This window comes from Chrysoperla carnea, chromosome 3 (genome assembly GCF_905475395.1).
Source record: "Chrysoperla carnea chromosome 3, inChrCarn1.1, whole genome shotgun sequence".
NCBI classification, from domain to species: Eukaryota; Metazoa; Arthropoda; class Insecta; order Neuroptera; family Chrysopidae; genus Chrysoperla; species Chrysoperla carnea.
The window spans coordinates 12,868,335-12,887,260 of NC_058339.1; the positions used below are offsets into that span (position 1 = coordinate 12,868,335).

The 18,926-nt window shown below is 29.1% G+C and overlaps 1 protein-coding gene across 1 annotated transcript in view; it reads left to right on the forward strand.

Moving 5' to 3' along the window:
- LOC123295865 (discoidin domain-containing receptor 2-like) overlaps nucleotides 1-18,926 on the forward strand; it is a 470,079-nt gene that overhangs the window by 185,966 nt on the left and 265,187 nt on the right. The window lies entirely within an intron of this gene.

Consider the following 18,926-nt stretch of genomic DNA (forward strand, 5'->3'; position numbering starts at 1 on the left):
TAGTCATTTGACATTACCATAAATTACAGATTTCTGTATAAATAGTCAATATAAAATATTTCACGGCCATCTTCTCTGATATACTCAATTACTATTATACATTTTAAAAAATAGAAAACCATACATATATTTTACCTGTGTAAAACAATCCTTACCATTATTTCGAGTTTTATAGAAAGGGGATAAGCGAGAGCAATCTTGGTGGGTATTACTCTAGTATCAAATAAAACCTAATATATGATATGGCAAAGTTTAATTAATATATGGCATTGGTCAATTTTCAAATAAAAATATATTGTATTAAAAAAAAGTGTGTTGTATATTCCATATAGACTGTATAACGTTTTTTATTCGATTAAATAATATATTTCTCTATAATATTCCGTATAAAGGAAATTAAAATAGAAAATATCGTAAAAAATACGAAAAAAAAGAAGTATATATTATTAAAAAGAAAAGAGCAATTTATTTATAAGATATGAGAAGAAAATATTATATAAATATTATACATAGTGAGTGTTTAAGAATTCGATATTCTATAAAAAAGATTCCAGCAATCTTGGTCTTGGCAGGCTTTAAAGACAAAATTTGTATTACGTTTGCAGACTTTGTTTATCTCCTAATAAAATTGCAAAAATCGAAAAATTTTTTTTACCTCCAATTTCGATAAAACTCAGTATATAAGGTAATTTTGACCCAAAAATTACAAAAATCGGGTGCATTTGTTGACTGGTCAAATAGTTTTTGAGATACGGACTAAAATCGGTCCAAATATTGCGATATCTCAGAAACTCTGCATCCAATCATTAAATTAACCTGATTTTTATACGTTTTGGATGGAAAAAATTAATCTATTTTTTCTCTAAAATTCGTATCTTTCAAATAAACTGCCAAAAACTGGTATAAAATATGAAATATCGTCAATTTTAAAAAGTTAAGTCTTGTCATAGCAATTCTGCCTTCAAAACTTCAAAATATTTCAACTAAATTGATGTTTTCATTATACATTTCAAATTTTGCATTTAACGACCGCTTTGCTTATATTATCTTGGCAAAACAAACCTTAAGAATTCCTTGAATAAAAATTTTCTCACAAACCATACTGTATCCGTTGAATTAGTTTCATAACCTATGTAAGTATATATACATACTTATTACATGTAGGTAATATAGAAAAAGGTCAATTCATTTGAGACTGTTTCAGGAAACATCAGAATTGGGAATTATATTGAACAAACAAATGAAACATATTATATATTGGTTTCAAATACAACGTAAAGTTTTCATTTTGTCTACTTTATGTTGACATAAGTACCTTATGCTTAGATACGATACAATAACATTACTATACATAAGTAGTAATACCACGAATATCATCCTTTCTTGTGTATATTCATTCTATCCAAACGTAACCGTAAGTAGTCACTTGCTTATGTTTGTTGAATATTAGTCTCATATTCGTTGTGTACGTAGTCATGGTAGGGACAATAAAATCGATGCCAGCGCTTCCAGTGAAAAATTTTGGCGGTAAAGGGGGCTGTTATTACTAATTTGCAGTTCTTTACATGTTAATGTTATAGAAATGTCAAATTAAAATTATTGTAAAACACGAATTAATTAAACTTAATGCATTAAAAATTGTGAAAATAAGAAATCAAATTGAACAAATATTATTTTTCAAATGTAAATTATCATAATTATTTATTTAAATTTGTGAGACAAAAATATTAAATTTTCAATGTAAGTCTTAAATGCAATCCATACAATTATATATGCATCCATACAATTCTATAATTAAAGTAGTGTATCGTTACCATGGAAACGAAACTCACGCACGGAGCGAATATGTACTGTTGTACTTGTTTGTTGTAAAGGACCCCGCACATTATACATTGGATTTTGATCAATATTACAACTGGACGGAACCTTCTAAAACCATTTATTTAGGGATAACATCCTTTAAAATAGCCAAAAACCGACTTTCGTATTTCTATATGAATTAATTATTATAGGACAGTTCTTCGAAAATAAGTAAAACATGTAGTAAGTATGCACTCTTTTTATACCATGTTTATATGTAATATATATCAAGGTACATTAAGTTTAGTCCTAAGTTTGTAACGCTTATTAAATATTGATGCTACGAATAAAATTTTGATATAGGTGATCATGGGTGTCCGTCTGTGAACATGATAACTCAAAACGAAAAAAGTTATCAAGCTGAAATTTGCACAGCTTGCTCAAGGCGTAAAAGTGAGGTCGAGTTGGTACTGGCTCTTGAGTCCGTAGGGCCCATCTTGCAAACCGTTAGAGGTAGAACAAAATTTTAAATGCAAAAAATATTTTCTTATTAAAAAATAAACAACTTATATTAATCATTTTTTTGTAAACATCACTGTTTACCTGTGAGTGCGCAAATAGGCGCAAATTAAAAAGTATGTATTGTATGGGAATATCAGTTATGTATGTGTGACATGTATGTATGTGTAATGTTACAGTGTAATCAACACTGTCTATACACGGTCTTTCAACAATTAACTCAGTCAATTGTTTGTGCTCACTGCTCACTTTTTATTCGAAATTTAATGATTAGATTTGCGTACATGATTAAGTAGATCAATTAACCCGTCAGTACTCGTGCCAACCGTTTGGTAATCTTTGGGCGTGTGATGAGAGATATGCTCACGTGTTCATGTTTTAATACACTAGCTAATTAAAAATAGTTTAATTACGTGAATATTGAATGATGTTGTTGAAATCAAAATAATTAAATTCATTTTAACTAATTTCACCATACTTCAATAAAATTTTTTTAATTAACTTAGTACGACTTATATTAAACTAACAACGGTATACGAACTAGTCCGAAAATTTCCGAAGTTAATATTTTTTTGCTTTCACCCTAACCCTCGTGATGAGAAAAAATCTTATAATTTCTGAAAGGCATGGAAAAAAAATTTTTGAAAACTGCTGATAGGTTGAAAAAATCTGAAAAATTCATAATTTAAAAATAGATAAAATTATGTAAAGATAGAAAAAGTTTTAACCACTTCTATCATTTCAAAAATAAAAGTTATTTATGTTTTATATCCATCGTGAGCTAAATGCTCATAGTACGAGTGCTGGCGGGCTTAATTTTAAGTTCAGGTTAATATTAAACATCTTCCCAATCTAAGTATTTTCGAGCTGCATTCTTGCCAAAAGATAATTATTTCGAATTATTTATAGTATGAATAGAAACATGACAAAATGTTCAAAACTGAACAGAAAATGTTTTTCTTTATTTTATTTGTGCAAGTGACAATGTGAAACGAAACATAAAAAAAAATATAAATAAAAAATGCTTACCTATAAAACTTTCTTTAATATAATAAGAAAGTCATATACAAGAAATGAGACATATTTAGGTTATGAATCAAAAATATGAAATATATTTTTGCATTATTATTAGTATACTATTTTACCACTAGTCAACATAAAAAATTGTACATCAACCATTCTCCTTAACTTTCATATTTTATAAATATGTTTTAAAGTTCTTTCTTTTTGTTGTCGGGTAGAAGATTTATTATTAAACTTTAAAGAAATGTTGGCATTTCATAGAGGAAAAAATGATAACAAAATATTGATGAATTATATGCTGTGTAACTTCTTCTAAGTATTTTATATCAAGAATCTGTATATTATGTAAGGATGGAAGCTGACTGATCGATCAACGCACAGCTGAAATCGCTGTGTCTAGAAACCTCAATCGATTCCAATATTGCATAGGATCGATGCAATATTTGGATAGATTTTAGTTTGTATCGCAAAAACTATTCGACCAGTCAACAAATGCACCCGATTTTTGTAATTTTTGGGTCAAAATTACCTCCTTATATACTGAGTTTTATCAATATTGGAGATAAAAAAAATTTTTCGATTTTTTGCAATTTTTTTAAGGGGTTAATTTTTCCCTTTGAAAAAATTGAGAAAATCGGGGAAAAAATTTTGGTTTGGAATTTATTGAAAGTCGGTGGATGGGTTAATTTTGATCCAAAAAGTATAAAAATCAGGTTAATTTACTGATTGGATGCAGAGTTTCTGAGATATCGCAATATTTGGACCGATTTTAGTCCGTATCTCAAAAACTATTTGACCAGTCAACAAATGCACCCGATTTTTGTAATTTTTGGGTCAAAATTACCTTATATACTGAGTTTTATCGAAATTGGAGGTAAAAAAAATTTTTCGATTTTTGCAATTTTTTTAAGGGGTACCCCTTTGAAAAAATCGAGAAAATTGGAAAAAAATTATTGCTTTGGAATTTGATGAAACTCGGTTGATAGGGTAATTTTGATCCAAAAAGTATAAAAATCACGTTTTTTTAATGATTGGATGCAGAGTTTTTGAGATATCGCAATATTTGGATTGATTTTAGTCCGTATCTCAAAAACTATTCGACCAGTCAACAAATGCACCCGATTTTTGGGTCAAAATTACCTTATATACTGAGTTTTATCGAAATTGAGGGCAAAAAAAATTTTCGATTTTTTGCAATTTTTTTAAGGGGTTTCTGAGATATCCTTTGAAAAAATTGGGGAAAAAATTTTGTTTTGGAATTTGACGAAACACAGTAGATGAGGTAATTTATATCCAAAAAGTATAAAAATCAAGTTAATTTAATGATTGGATACTGAGTTTCTGCGATATCGCAATATTTGGATCGATTTTAGTCCCTACAAGATATATAAAATCCCTCCAAGATATATAACATAACAAATAAATATAAAATTGAAGATAGTTAAGGGATTCCTAGACACTAAAAGAAACATTTTGACATCACATTCCGACACATTTAAAAATTAAGAATTGTTTTTAAAATCAAAAGGGAATACATTGGATTAAACTAAAACTTATTAATTTTGAACACCAATATATTCAGGAAATATTATACTCTTCTTAAAAAAAACACAAAAATTATTACTGTTATGATATTTTTAACCCCAAGTCATATTATAATAATAATAAACAATATAGGTAATAAACATAAATCTTTAGCAAAAATCTAATAAAACAAAAACAAAAAAATTGTATATGTATATACAAGACCAAGTTAGACGACCCCCCATTTAGAATTTTATCACCTAATGAAATAAAATTGTGTAATATTTTCATCATAGGTGGGCCTAGCCATATTACCATTAAATGATGTGATAAATACATTATATTAGTAGGGATCTTTTAATAATATTTATAAAAAAACAATGCTTTTTGTGAATTCGTTTTATATTTGTTATAATTTTTAACCCTATAAGGAGTCTGTGCATTAATCTTTGTTCTGAAAATGAAAGTGATAATTGTTATTTAAATAACGATTAAATTTGCACTTAGATAAAATTGAATAATTTTAACCAAAAAAGTAAAAAATTATAGCTCTTATAAACCAATAATACATTTATCTAGCAACGGGAAAATTTATTAAATTTTATACTTTTAAAGACTTTAATAGAGAAATTAAGGTTATGAGAAAAAGTGGTAAGTACAAAAGTTATAGATTTTTTAATTACCAAGAACTTTTCTACGTAAATTTTTTCTCTAATAAAAAAACTTTAGCCACAAATCGCTAAAAACCACCTGTCACCCCTTTTTCACCTCCATTTCACCGAGTATATATATTATATCCAATCCTTATAAAACGAGTCCGGTCTTGCAACTAATTTTTTCCAAAAATAATTAATTTCACAGGTAATGAGGCTGGTGTAAATTCCGCTCTATAAAGTACAAAATTTATTGTATTGAATATAATGAGTTTCTCAGATTTGATAAATACAGTTAACGGTTAAATAAAACAAAAGCCTTTTTTATGAATCGAATGATTATCTACTACTAGAAAAAAATACCTACATGAGTTTGAATCTGAGAATACATTTGTTCAATTGTCACCTAGATTGATTTGCTATACATACTAATAGTTTTGTTAATTCTAAAAACTCGCTAGGTGGTATAGCATTTAATAAATACTATTATCCAGCTAAACTGTCTTGTCATGTAGAATATGTCGATACCAAGAATACCGGATGATACGTATAATAGAAACATGTGGCATTATGTTGTAGTTCGATTTGACTGAATAATGAAAGTAGATAAATATAACATGTGAGCTCTAAATTTGACTTTTTTTTAAAATTTCAATGTATCTCATAATTTTTCATCGCAATTTCACGTGTGTCAAATTATTCATGAAAATCACAAAACGCGATGTAAACCTGCTTTTTGGCATGTTATTTAAACCCCTTAGAGGGATGCGAAACTACATTTTGCAAGCAAAAAAAAATGTGCTCCAAGTTTTCAAGCTTTTTTCAGTCTTTTACCTATAACGCAGGTTACATCGATTCTTTCTGGCTTGCAAAACTGAGTTTTACAATATAAAGGGTCCAATTAACATTTAAAAAAAGCAGCTTTACACCGCCTTCCGACCACGATTTGTACATACACCGTAATTAAGTATAGGTATTTATTATGAAATTATGAAAATACAACTATTATATGTTAAAAGGTTTTGTGTCGAGGGTTTCTTAAAATTTTTACTTCATTTAACTTTGTATTCAAAGTTCATCATTACTTTTAAAGCAAGTCTCCTGTGATACAAAGATCATCCTATACACAATAATCTGTACAATTAAATCCTACTGAATTTTTTTTAAACTTGATTGCTTTTCAAAATATGTTCTGTCCAGTTTATTGTTTTTATTTATAAATGCTTTATTTCTATTTACCTTTTGTTTCAATTTAAAAACCCATTCATTTATCACTTCATTAATATTTATTCGTGTATTTATTTATAACTAATGAATTGAAAAAAATATGGACTAACGTAGGTGTTACAATTATTTATACATGTGAAGTTGAAGCATCTTCAAGTACAAATTCTGCAAAAAATTTTGTTTTACCATAAACAATTATTTTTTACCACTCCCTTCCACCCTTCATTTATAAAATTTGTAACTAGTAATATACAAGAAAATTATATTTTAAAGGCTTGAATTTCATGCAGCTCGATTGTTGTAATCATAGCTTCGATTCTTCCCTATTTGCTGAAGTGCAGTTCTTTTTAGGTTGTATCGAGATGTACTCTGTGCCCAAAAAATAAGGTGACATTGTATTTATTTTGAAAAGTCTTTATTTATTCTTCCAAATCAATTTCATCCCCTTCAAACTAATCCCCTCTCAATGTAATGCACTTATGCCAACGAATTTTCCAATCTTCGAAACACTGATTGTAGTCACTTTCCGAGATTTCCTGCAGTCCCGTCTTCGCTGCGGCTTGAATCTCCTCTATCGTATCAAAACTGTGTCCCCGGAGCGGTCTTTTGAGCATGCTGATAAGCCAGAAGTCGCACGGCGCCAGATTAGGTGAATACGGTGGTCGAGGAACGATATGAGTTTTTGACGAAATCACGAATTATGAGTGCAGTATGGGATGGTGCATTATTTCGGCTATTTTAGGCAAATGGCGTTACGCAAATGATGCAGAACGTTCAAATAATATTCCTTGTTGACTGTTTGGCCGGGCGGAAGAAATTCATAGTGCACAACAAACACGCGCAGTTTAAATTCAAATATCAGCTTATTTTTTGGACACAGTACTATATGATCTATATTTCATTCCGGACAGATGCTTCAATCAAATGTAATCTACTACCATTTTTAGGGGAATTTTTTTAGCCAATTTGAGATATAAATTTTGAAGAGGGAAAAATTCAAAGATGTTATTTGAAAATATTTAACACCATTCATTCTTGATATAAAAATGTTACACCGTTAATGGAAATACTTAATAAAATATGACGGCTTTTCAATTTTCATTTCTACTGCAGCTATCAAATGCGTTTAACCTCTCCAAGGGCAGAAATACACACTTATAGACAGAAAACATTACCATAATTTTTATTTTTATGAAGGTTTTTATGGTTGATCGTGACGTAACGCATTTTTTCGTACGCAAGAGAAAAACTAAGTAATGCAGTACATACAGACATACACATTAGGGAATATATAAATATATACGTGCCCTTTTACGATGGATACATTTGGTTACTGATGCAGTGTTTTTAGTTATTGGACCATGAATTGCAGTTTTTCCCTTATGTTATTATAATTTATATTCCAAGAGAAATACGTATATATATATATTTAGGAATATTTGACAGTGCTTCCTTCTAATGTGTTTTTCATGTATAACTGTATGTACACGTGAACTGTTTATTGATGATTACTTATTTGATTGGCAAAAACGTTAAACATAATCGTAAAATTAACACTTGATATATATTTGACTCATTGTATACAGATCTAGAATAAGACGGGAAGAAAATCAAGGAAAACAAAGCACATTTCACAAAACGACAAATTTAGATTTCAATTCAAAAATTTTCTTTACTAAGAATAGAAACTAAGCTCGACTCGAGTGGAATTCCGCAGGGCGGTACCCGTGGGCATAGGAGAACATGTTTTACAAAATTTCAATTTGAATTGTTTCTTCTAATTAGCATTACTTTTATTTTGTTAGTTGTTGCATTGAGTATTAGGAAAACCTCTAAAAAAACTGTTTCATTCAAAACATGTTCGCCTATTCCAAAATAACACTTAATTTTCTGACTCTTGGATTGATTTATAATGGCGGATTTGAGATTTTATACCTCAAATTTAACAAAAACGGTGCATTTTTAAACTGTGAGTCAGTTTTTGTCGTTAGTCAGCACAAGAAGCCTTAAAATGAGGGATAAAAAAACATTCAGCACAACTTATAATACAGAGTTACGTGTTATTAGTTTTTAATCGTTTAAAGATAAGAAAAACTATTGCTAAAAAAAAGAGCAGTTTACTTTTAAAATGTGTTTAGACAAATTATAGACGATCAAAATACAGTCAAGATATTTGATTTTTATACCATGTATATCAAGGTATACTAAGATTAGTCCCAAGTTTCTAACGCTTAAAAATATTGACACTACGAACAAAAATTTGGTCTAGGTGTTCATAAATCGCCTTATTAGTTCATTTCCGGTTGTCTGCCTGTCAGTCTGTCGGTCTGTCGCCACGATAACTCAAAAACTAAAAGAGATATCAAGTCTGTACATGGAATTTTAATAATTAAATCAGTCAATTGTTTGTTTTCACATTGTTTTTACTACTTTTTTGAAGTTATAATGCTCTTTAGGCCTGAATCCACTAGATAGAAGAAATTCGATAACTGTTATCATTATTTCTTGTCGTCTTGTTTATGAAAGACTTACCAAGCATTAAGTTACTGCACACTTATTATTTTCTGAAGCTTTAGTCTTAATTTCAATTTGAAACTATTTAAAATGATATAGTTGTTAAATTCATACAAAGGAAGTGATTCTAGTATATTCTAAAGGCTTGTTGATGTGTTCTTGAAGTATGTAGAAACTTTAGTATTATTGAAAATAAAGTTGAAGTGAACGTTAGAAGTATCTATCGATCGAGAGTAGTTTCAATTCAAGTATTATTTAATAAATACAGATACTGTTACTATAATATATATTTTGTCATAGGTAGTACACCTTCAAGCATAAAAACTGCACCTATTTTTAATCCCGACCAAAAAAAAAGGGGTGTTATAAGCTTGACCGCTGCGTGTGTGTGTTTATCTGTGGAATTATAGCGTCTAAACGGATAAATCAATTTTAATTTTTTTGGTTTCATTTCAAAGGTAATTTAACGGAGATTGTTTTAGCTATATTTTGTCTAAGTGCGTTGTTAGAGTTCCGCCCCCAACTTAAGTCAACTCAAATATTTCAATTTCAATTAAAATATTTCAAAAAAATTGTCCCAAAAAATGATAGCTCTCTAAATGTCCTTTTCATCTCATCTGATGTCCTTGACCATCACTTTGATATTGATTTAAGAAGGAGTTTTATAAGTTTAAAGTGTTTATCTGTGCGTCTATGTGTTTCTAAGTGGTATTGTAGCCCCCAAACAGAAGAACTGGTCAAATTCGAAACGATCGAATTTTCATCATACCCGTATCTCCCAAATTAGGACTCAGATCCAAATTTGCAAATGAGTTTTTTTGTTGCTCTTGATGAGCCCTTTTTGGTAAGCCGGGTTTCTGTAACCAATAACAGAACACGTTATATATACATGTTTATATATAAAGATATCTCAATGTACATAATTTTGAATTTAGAAATAGAATGGGAAAATTGAAGTTTGTAAATTTTGGTTTTTAACATATTTAATTTCCGGTACGTTCAGTTTTTAAAAATTAAACTGTACATTTAGGTACTTACCTGCGTGTCTGTATACGTGTGTGTGTGTGTTGTGTACACAAATTTAAACATTAATAAACTTTAAAAGTTTTCATCCGATAACAGATCATATAATATCGAAATAGCAACATATATTTATAGTAAAACGATACCCTAGTAATGTTTAATATACTTTTACCGTATACATTTATACTGTAATATGTCTGTCTGACCGAACGACCAACCACCGACAAAACAACGATCATTTCATCATGTTCAGATCAGCAGCAACTCTTTGTCCCCATGGGAAATTTGTGGACCATAATAGTTGTGCTTGCTGTAGTCAGTAGTATATATATGAATGTGTATTGTATATTAGGTATATATATATATATATATATATATATATATATATATATATATATATATATATATATATATATATATATATATATATATATATATATATATATATATATATATATATATGTATATATATATATAGAGGTATACGTTATGTGTACATATCGTCTCATATACAAAACATCCCCTTACATATTTACCCCCTCAACCAAACTACGAAGGTTGTGTTATTCTTGTTGAATCAATATTATTTATTTTATTTATTGGATGTCCTTTATAAAACTTAAATTTTTTGCGCTTGCAATCTGTTAAGGGTGAACCAAATTTAAAAAACCCCCGAAGTTTCTCGGGTACGCAACCCTAAACGTGCACTTGAAACATATATAAGAACACTCTCCATTAAATTTTCTTTTTTCTTAAAGCATTTTGAAGAACATCGACCCCCGGAAGCAGAGCTAAGAAAACTCTCCGTTAAATTTTCTTTCAATCGAATTAAAAAAAATTAAAATCGGTTCATCCATTATGCTCTACAATGCCACAGACAGACACACACAGACAGATACACATAGTGGCCAAACTTATGACACCTCTTTTTTTAGTTCGGGGGTTAAAAATGTTCTCAATCAAGTCAATTCCACCGTTTACCGGCTACGATGCCACTGAAAAACACACAGACGCATAGCTAAACCATTTAAACTTATAACACTCTTTCTTAAATCAATATCAAATTGATGGTCAAGGACATCAGATGAGATAAAAAAGATACTTAGAGGGCAATAATTTTTTGGGACAAATTTTTGGAAATATTTTAATTGAAATTGAAATACTTCAGTTGATTTTGTTCTTTTGAATTATTGTTTTGAATTAACTAATTATTTTGCCATTTCACTTTTCTAAATGAATTGAACCAGGATTATTTGATCATTCATGCTTTGTATTTTTATCAGCTCCTCTAACTAGAAACTTTTGTAAGATTTGAAATGTGAGAATATTAAAAAATTGATTGATGTTCTTGAATTCTATTGATATAACTTTTTTGTTAAATTTTGTTGCTGTAACTTAAGTTATCTAGAGTAGAAGTACAATCAAATGTTTAAAAGTGAATTATTTCACGTTTTTGTAACTGCAGTGAATTTATTTAAGTGCCTACTTTAAAACAAAGAACGGAAATAAACAATCTAAAATACCATCTTAAAGCAGTTCTGACAACGCAATGGAATATTTTTTCTTTCAATAAGTAATTTTATTGATCAAATAATGTTATTTAAACAATTCAAGAATTAAACTAGATTTCCCACGAAGCAATTTTAGTTCTTAATGTATTTAATACGACCTAACAAAAAAGTATTATTCACAAAACCGTTTATTATAGAATGTTTTAGAAGAAGCATAATTACTTACTTCATGATCAAATGTCAATTTTTTGCCAGCTATCACTTTTGTGCTTCATTCCGTGACCAGGACTCCACATTCTTGCAGCCTATTACAGCTAGATTAATTTTGGTCACAAATTTGAAAAGTATGACTCAAATTTAGTAGGATTACATATTTGTTTAATCAAAATTGGATAAAATTTGGTTGTGATAGGTCAAAATTAAATTTTTTGGATTCTAATGACGTCATAAAGTTAAAAAATTCGATTTTCTTGAGAACACAGGCAAATTTTATTGTTCGAAACAACACCCGTTTCTTGTTAAGGTAGTACCAGCATGAAATCACTTTTCGACAGATTTGGCCGAATATTTTTTCTCGGGTTTATAATAGCTTTATTTATGAATTCCTAAAATTTCATAATTTTTGACCGTTTAGATCGCGAGATATTTAAAGACAAAGTTCGCGATTTTGAGGGTCATGTCCCATTTAAAGCATGTAAAATGTCCGGTCTCTCCAACTATTTTTTATGATATTATTATATATTGAAGAAAAAGTAGAAAAAAGTGTTTATACAATACAATTCTAAAAAAAAAATTTAGAAATTAATTTTCACTTTCGAGATATTAATTTTGACGTAAATTGATCGAAATTGGGACGTTGGCATAATTATTTCCCATTTTAAACGGTCAAAATTTCTGAAACTTTGGGAATGAATAGTAAGCATTATTAAATTCTTAAATTTAATTTTTCGTTAAATTCTGTCGAAAAAAAAATTGTACCATTGCTTTAACATAGAAACTGCAAATACCATGCTGGAACATCGTTAATTGATATACATACTTGAAATTTTGCGTATCACTTTTTTCGAAAGTGCTGCGTTTTCAAATAAGTATGTCAATATTAAGTATCAATATTAAGTGTCAATATTTTAGGTATCGATCTAAATTTGTTTTTTTCCTATATTTATGTTTTTTGATGATTTTTCGACGTTTATTTTTTTGAACATAGATCAAAATTGATTGTGTTGCCAATCTGTACATTTATAACTATTATCAATAAACTCATCCTCTGGCATCCGCCTAATAGAAACAGTTTCATCGTTATGTTTCATATGTTATGTTGTTATAAAATAGGGTTACAATACCAGTAAATAACAAGTTACTTTAACATACCTATACTATTACTACGCCAGAGCTACAAACTACAGGGTTACCAGTGCTACGTATATAATAAGGAGTTTGTTAGGTAAGTTAGCCGATAATATGAAAGGAGGACACATTTGTGAACCAATAAAGTATAATATTATGACGAACAAAAATATTTAATTTTGCAAAATTCAATTCTGTACTATAGGGTGGTCCATTAGTTGGTTTCTTTTAGTAAATTTTCTTTCAGATTTAAAAAAAATAACTTTTTGTTGTTTGTCGTCAGTTGTCTGCCTGTCTGTCCGTCTGTCATTACGATTACTAAAAAACGAATAGATATATCAAGCTGAAATTAGCGTGCTCAGGACGTAAGGTTAAGTCGAGTTCGTAAATGAACAACATATTTCAATTGGGTCTTTGGTCCGTACGACCCATCTTGTAAACCGTTATAGATAGAACAAAAGTTTAAATGTAAATGTTCTTTATAAAAAATTAAAGAACTTTTGTTTGAAACATTTTTTCGTAAACATCACTGTTTATCCGTGAGAGCGCAAATTGTATAGTATGTATTATATGGGTATATCAGTTATATTTGTGTGACATGTATGTATGTGTAATGTGACAGAGGAATCAACACTGTCTATACATGGTATTTCAACAATTAACTCAGTCAATTGTTTGTTTTCACTTGTTTTCAACATCCACTGAGTATGTTTGATTTTCACTGAAAAAATAAAATTCCCTTCTTTTAAGAGCATAAAAAAATTATTTCATGCAGTAATATCTATTTCTCGAGTAAGTTGGTCTAATTGTAAGGAGGTCTAAATACAGAAAAAAACTTTTACATGGTTTTTTGGACACGTAGTCTTTCTGGTATGTTTGAGCAAACAGAGAACGTAACATAGAAGCAATTTAATATCCCCCACGAACAGAAGTTTTTGTAGTAGTGCATATATTGAGCTGACTATAATCTTTATGCAGGCAGGTATGACATTCTAATATGCAAATTCATGACATATAAAAAGTCCTTTGTTCTCTTTTATACAAAACAAAACGTATTAAAAATTAAAATCATGAAATAAAATCAATTCAAAGCAACATGAAACAACAACGGTGATGCAACCCATACAAAGAAATTATTCAACTTGTATGTCTTGTACGATATTGTCAAAACAAATGTATTTTTACATCTGCTGTACAACACCTGTCCTTTGTAGGCAGGGCGATTGGTAGATTTGAAGGTACAAGACTTTAAAATATGTTAGCGATAGCATTATCCGCTTGGCCAATTTTTTTCGATATTTCTAACCATCTCTGGCGCAAGGAAAATTATTAAGAATTTTCCCTATTTGTCAATTTGTAGTAGGAAATTCGTTTAAAATTTGGCTCTTTTAATTACACAAAATTTTCAGTCGATCAGATATTACATGATCTTGTCACACTATCCTATCGTAATATAAATTATGTTACCATTTTTAACCTCCACCCTAAAAAAAGGGGTGTTATAAGTTTGACCGCTATGTGTGTCTGTATATCTGCCTGTGGCATCGTAGCACCTAAACGGGTAAACCAATTTTAATTTAATGGCTTCATTTGAAAGGTAATTTAATGAAGAGTGTTCATAGCTATTTTCCAAGTGCGATTTTAGGGTTTCGTACCTGAAAAAACTAAAAAATTGGCGTTGATTGTTAAAATCTGCAAAGCTTGGAAAAGAGAGTGTTCTTAGATATGATTCAAGTGAGTTCAGGGTTCCGTTTCCGAAAAATTGGTCGCGGGTTTTAAATTTTGTAAATTTCACTTTTTTATTGAGACCAGTGGATTTTCATTTACACACGATTCAAAGAAAAATTTCGGTACTTGAATTTTGAACACCCAAGGAAACCCAGCACCTGAACTAAGAGCATGTTGATCGACCATAAACAACATATCCATTAATATTTTTGCAAAGATAAAACAAGTATATATATCGGTATGTTTTTATTTTTGTATGCTTCATACATGATAAATCATTTAAAAACAAAAGAATGTTTAATCATTAATCCATTAACCGTTATTATCCTCTTATATTTTTGAGTTAAAACAAAAAAAAAAGTTAAATGGTAACACATCGTTGCACATAATAATAATTGTAGCAAACGTTTTAAGAATTATACGGGTTTAGTTTTATTGATACAAAAAAGTTGTCGAGATATTATATCAACAGATACATGATGAAATATATATAACGAAACTTTTTACTTAGTTTATTTTTAAATATAAACAAATTTTTTTTATAAAACTTAAGAGTTATTATTGTGACCGTATAACTTTCGTTTTTACCGCGAATTTAAATTACTGGATATTTATATGGTCTACTTCTTTTTTCTAAAATCACTTCTTTTTAAAATTAAGTACTATTTTCTTGCTCATTTTGCATGCGACAAATAGTTCATTACCGCACTGTGTGGAATTGTACCGCCTAAACAAATGAACCGATTTTAATTTTTTTGTTTCATTTCAAACGTAATTCAAGTGCGAACATAGTGTTCCGTACCCGAAAAAACTGAAAAAATTGGTGATGATGTTCAAAATTGATTCAGTTTGGAAAAGGCATGTCATATAATTTTAAAATATAAATAATTACTTTGGAAATGAATGGTCAAATAAACCTGGCTCAATTCATTTTGAAAAGTGAAATGGTAAAATAATTAGGTAATTCAAAACAATAATTCAAAAGAACAAACTCAACTCAAATATTTCCATTTCAATTAAAATATTTCCAAAATTTTTCTCAAAAAATGATAGCTCTTTAAGTATTCTTTTCATCTCATCTGATATCTTGACCATCACTTTGATATTGATTTAAGAAGGAGTGTTATCAGTGTTTAATAAGTTTAAAGTGTTTATATGTGCGTCCGGGTGTTTCTCAGTGACATAGTAGCCCTTAAACGGTTAAACCGACTTGATTGAGAATATTTTATAGCTAAGTTTCCAAAAATCGGTTTACAAGGAATAAATCGCATTTGTCGGAGCTTTTTTTAAATTTTGTAAATTTCACTTGTTGTATATAACATGTCTATCGAAAAACACAGTCTTGCTTTTCCAGTCGGTTAAAAAACTGAGACTCCTAAATTATTTTTATGTATGTTTTTTTTTGAAATACAACATCACTAAACAATGTATATTATTTCTGAACTTAAATTCAAAACGCAATAATAATATGATAGAAATGATTTCACATACATACCAATGATTTTGCACGTATATTCGTTCATTATAAATATGGAACGTTACCGTAATATATAATACACCTTTATTACCGGTACGTACCCAAATAATATAATACGAAATATCTTCTGTCTTATATAATTATATTTTATGTTTATATATTTTATATTACATATATTTACAACATATAGAATATTGTATCGTAATAAATTTTAAAGTAATTTACAAAATGTCGAAAGTATGATTTGTTGTAACCTTTGTGTCCATTCTATATGTGTTAAGTTATTGTAGACAGAAGAGTATACTGTATAATTTCTTTTATTGTTATAAATTTCATATAAATATTGTCTATTTATGGTACTTTTAATGGTATTTCAAAACATTGTCTTTAAAGTTTAAATAAGTTTAAACATGCTTAAGAAAATGATTCAGTTTTGAAACACAACCACATTACAAATGCTATGTAGCAATTTTACCATGCGCGGATCAGAATCTACACCAACAAGTGAAATTAATTTAAAAAAACCCCGATAAATGCGATTTATTCTTTTTAAACTAATTTTATCAAGTCGGTTCGACCGTTTAGGGGCTACGAAGCCACTGAAAAACACACAGATGCACAGATAAACACTTTCAAACTTATAAACTCCTTAAATCAATATCAAAGTGATGGTCAAGGAGATCAGATGAGATGAAAAGGATACTTAGAGAGCTATAATTTTCGGGGCAAATTTTTTAAAATATTTGAATTGAAATTGAAATATTTGAGCAGACCTTGTTCTTTTGAATTATTACCATTTCACTGTTCGAAATAATTATTATATGCATAATCAAAAATTCTCGGTCTTCTCGGTATGGAACGGCAAACTCGAACTTGAAACAGACTAATAACACTCTCCATTACATAACGTTTCAACTGAATCCAAAAAATTTAAAACCGGTTCATTCGTTTAGGCGCTGCGATGACACAGACAGACACACACACAGACACATATACAGAGACGTCAAACTTATAACACTCCTTTTTTTTAAGTTTGGTAGGGAGGGAGAAGTTCGGTTGACTCACCAAAAGGAAGCCACTGACAAAGTTTCAAGTATGAATTCATCAATTAACTAACAAATGATGCTTTTTGTCCCATGGTCTACCCACGGTACACGGAAACCATCAACATTATTCTCACTAACAATACGTTTTCAATATTTGTGATGAAATAATTATGTGCAAATATGTTCTTTTACATAAAATATAACAAAATATTTTTCCTGTATTAATGCAAGTTATAAGATGATAATAAATAATTTCTTAAACGAGTATTTATGCCTGAGGTTTAGCGGGAACATCAAAAACATAGTGATAATAAATAAGATCTTATAACATATTTCCTAGCTTAATCTTTTATTCAAATTATTTTTCTTCTGTAAATTTATTTTAAATGGTATGTTAAAGTAATCTTTACGGTTTTATGGTTTCTTCGAAGTGAAAATTTCTTAGTTCAAACTTATTTAGATGATTTTATTCTGGTATGGTATGTCATCGAGGGACAAATCCACTCACATTTCGTTCGTGATTCTTAATCCGCCCTCGTGTAGACGTATCATTTCATTGCAATTTCTCCACAGTAAATCCATGCATCAAAAATACTTTTTATCCACCATTCTGTCTGTTATTTATTAAAAACTGACGAAGAGAATAACTCTCTCTTAGAGCAACAAAACATGTATGTTATTTGAAATAATTCATGAAAGTTTGTGGCTAAGAAAGCAGTTAATTAAAATAGATACATGTCCATAAAAAGAAAATGAAACAGATATTAACGCACAGACATTTTTACTACCATACAAGTCACTAACCCACAACTTCATTACGAAACCATTCAAATGACAAAAGTGAAAATAAAGAAAATTATTTTCTTCCTTTGTGTGTGTAATTACTTATCTTCCGGGTAAAAGATTCGTTTTTGTATTAGTTTGTGTCATTAACTACACATGTGTAATAGGTATCAAACTAAATAAACACATTTGGTCATATGGTTTCGATGGTCATGTAATTTCTTAACTTTTAAACATCATTGTATTCAGAGATTATATAATGCTCATTAACTTGGTGCATTTATTGTTATTATATTATCTTGATCATAAAAGAACATCGTTATTGTTCTAATCATTATGGAATAAGGCCGAATCACTTTTGAAATACTAATAGAATTATTTTTAAGATTCGCCATTGACAATTTTATTTTTTTAGACGTGTTAATTGGCACACTTTCAATTGTTAAGGCATAGTATGTTTGAAAAAGTTGACTGTTTTATATCCAATGTTCACGATTTCTTTACTTTATCATGTTCAATCATTGTGAGAAAAAAAATTATTTGACGGACCTTTTCCAATTGATTGATACCAAATATATAAGCACACTTTAATTATATAAAATAAATAATTTAAAAAATCAAAAACTCGATTGCGTTAAATAAAATCTGAACAGAAAGAAACATAGCGATTTTAACAGTTTTGGCCCATTATTGGGAAGATTTGAGTCGCTCTGCGATTCAATGGGCTAATTTGTTTGAAGATTTATGAGCA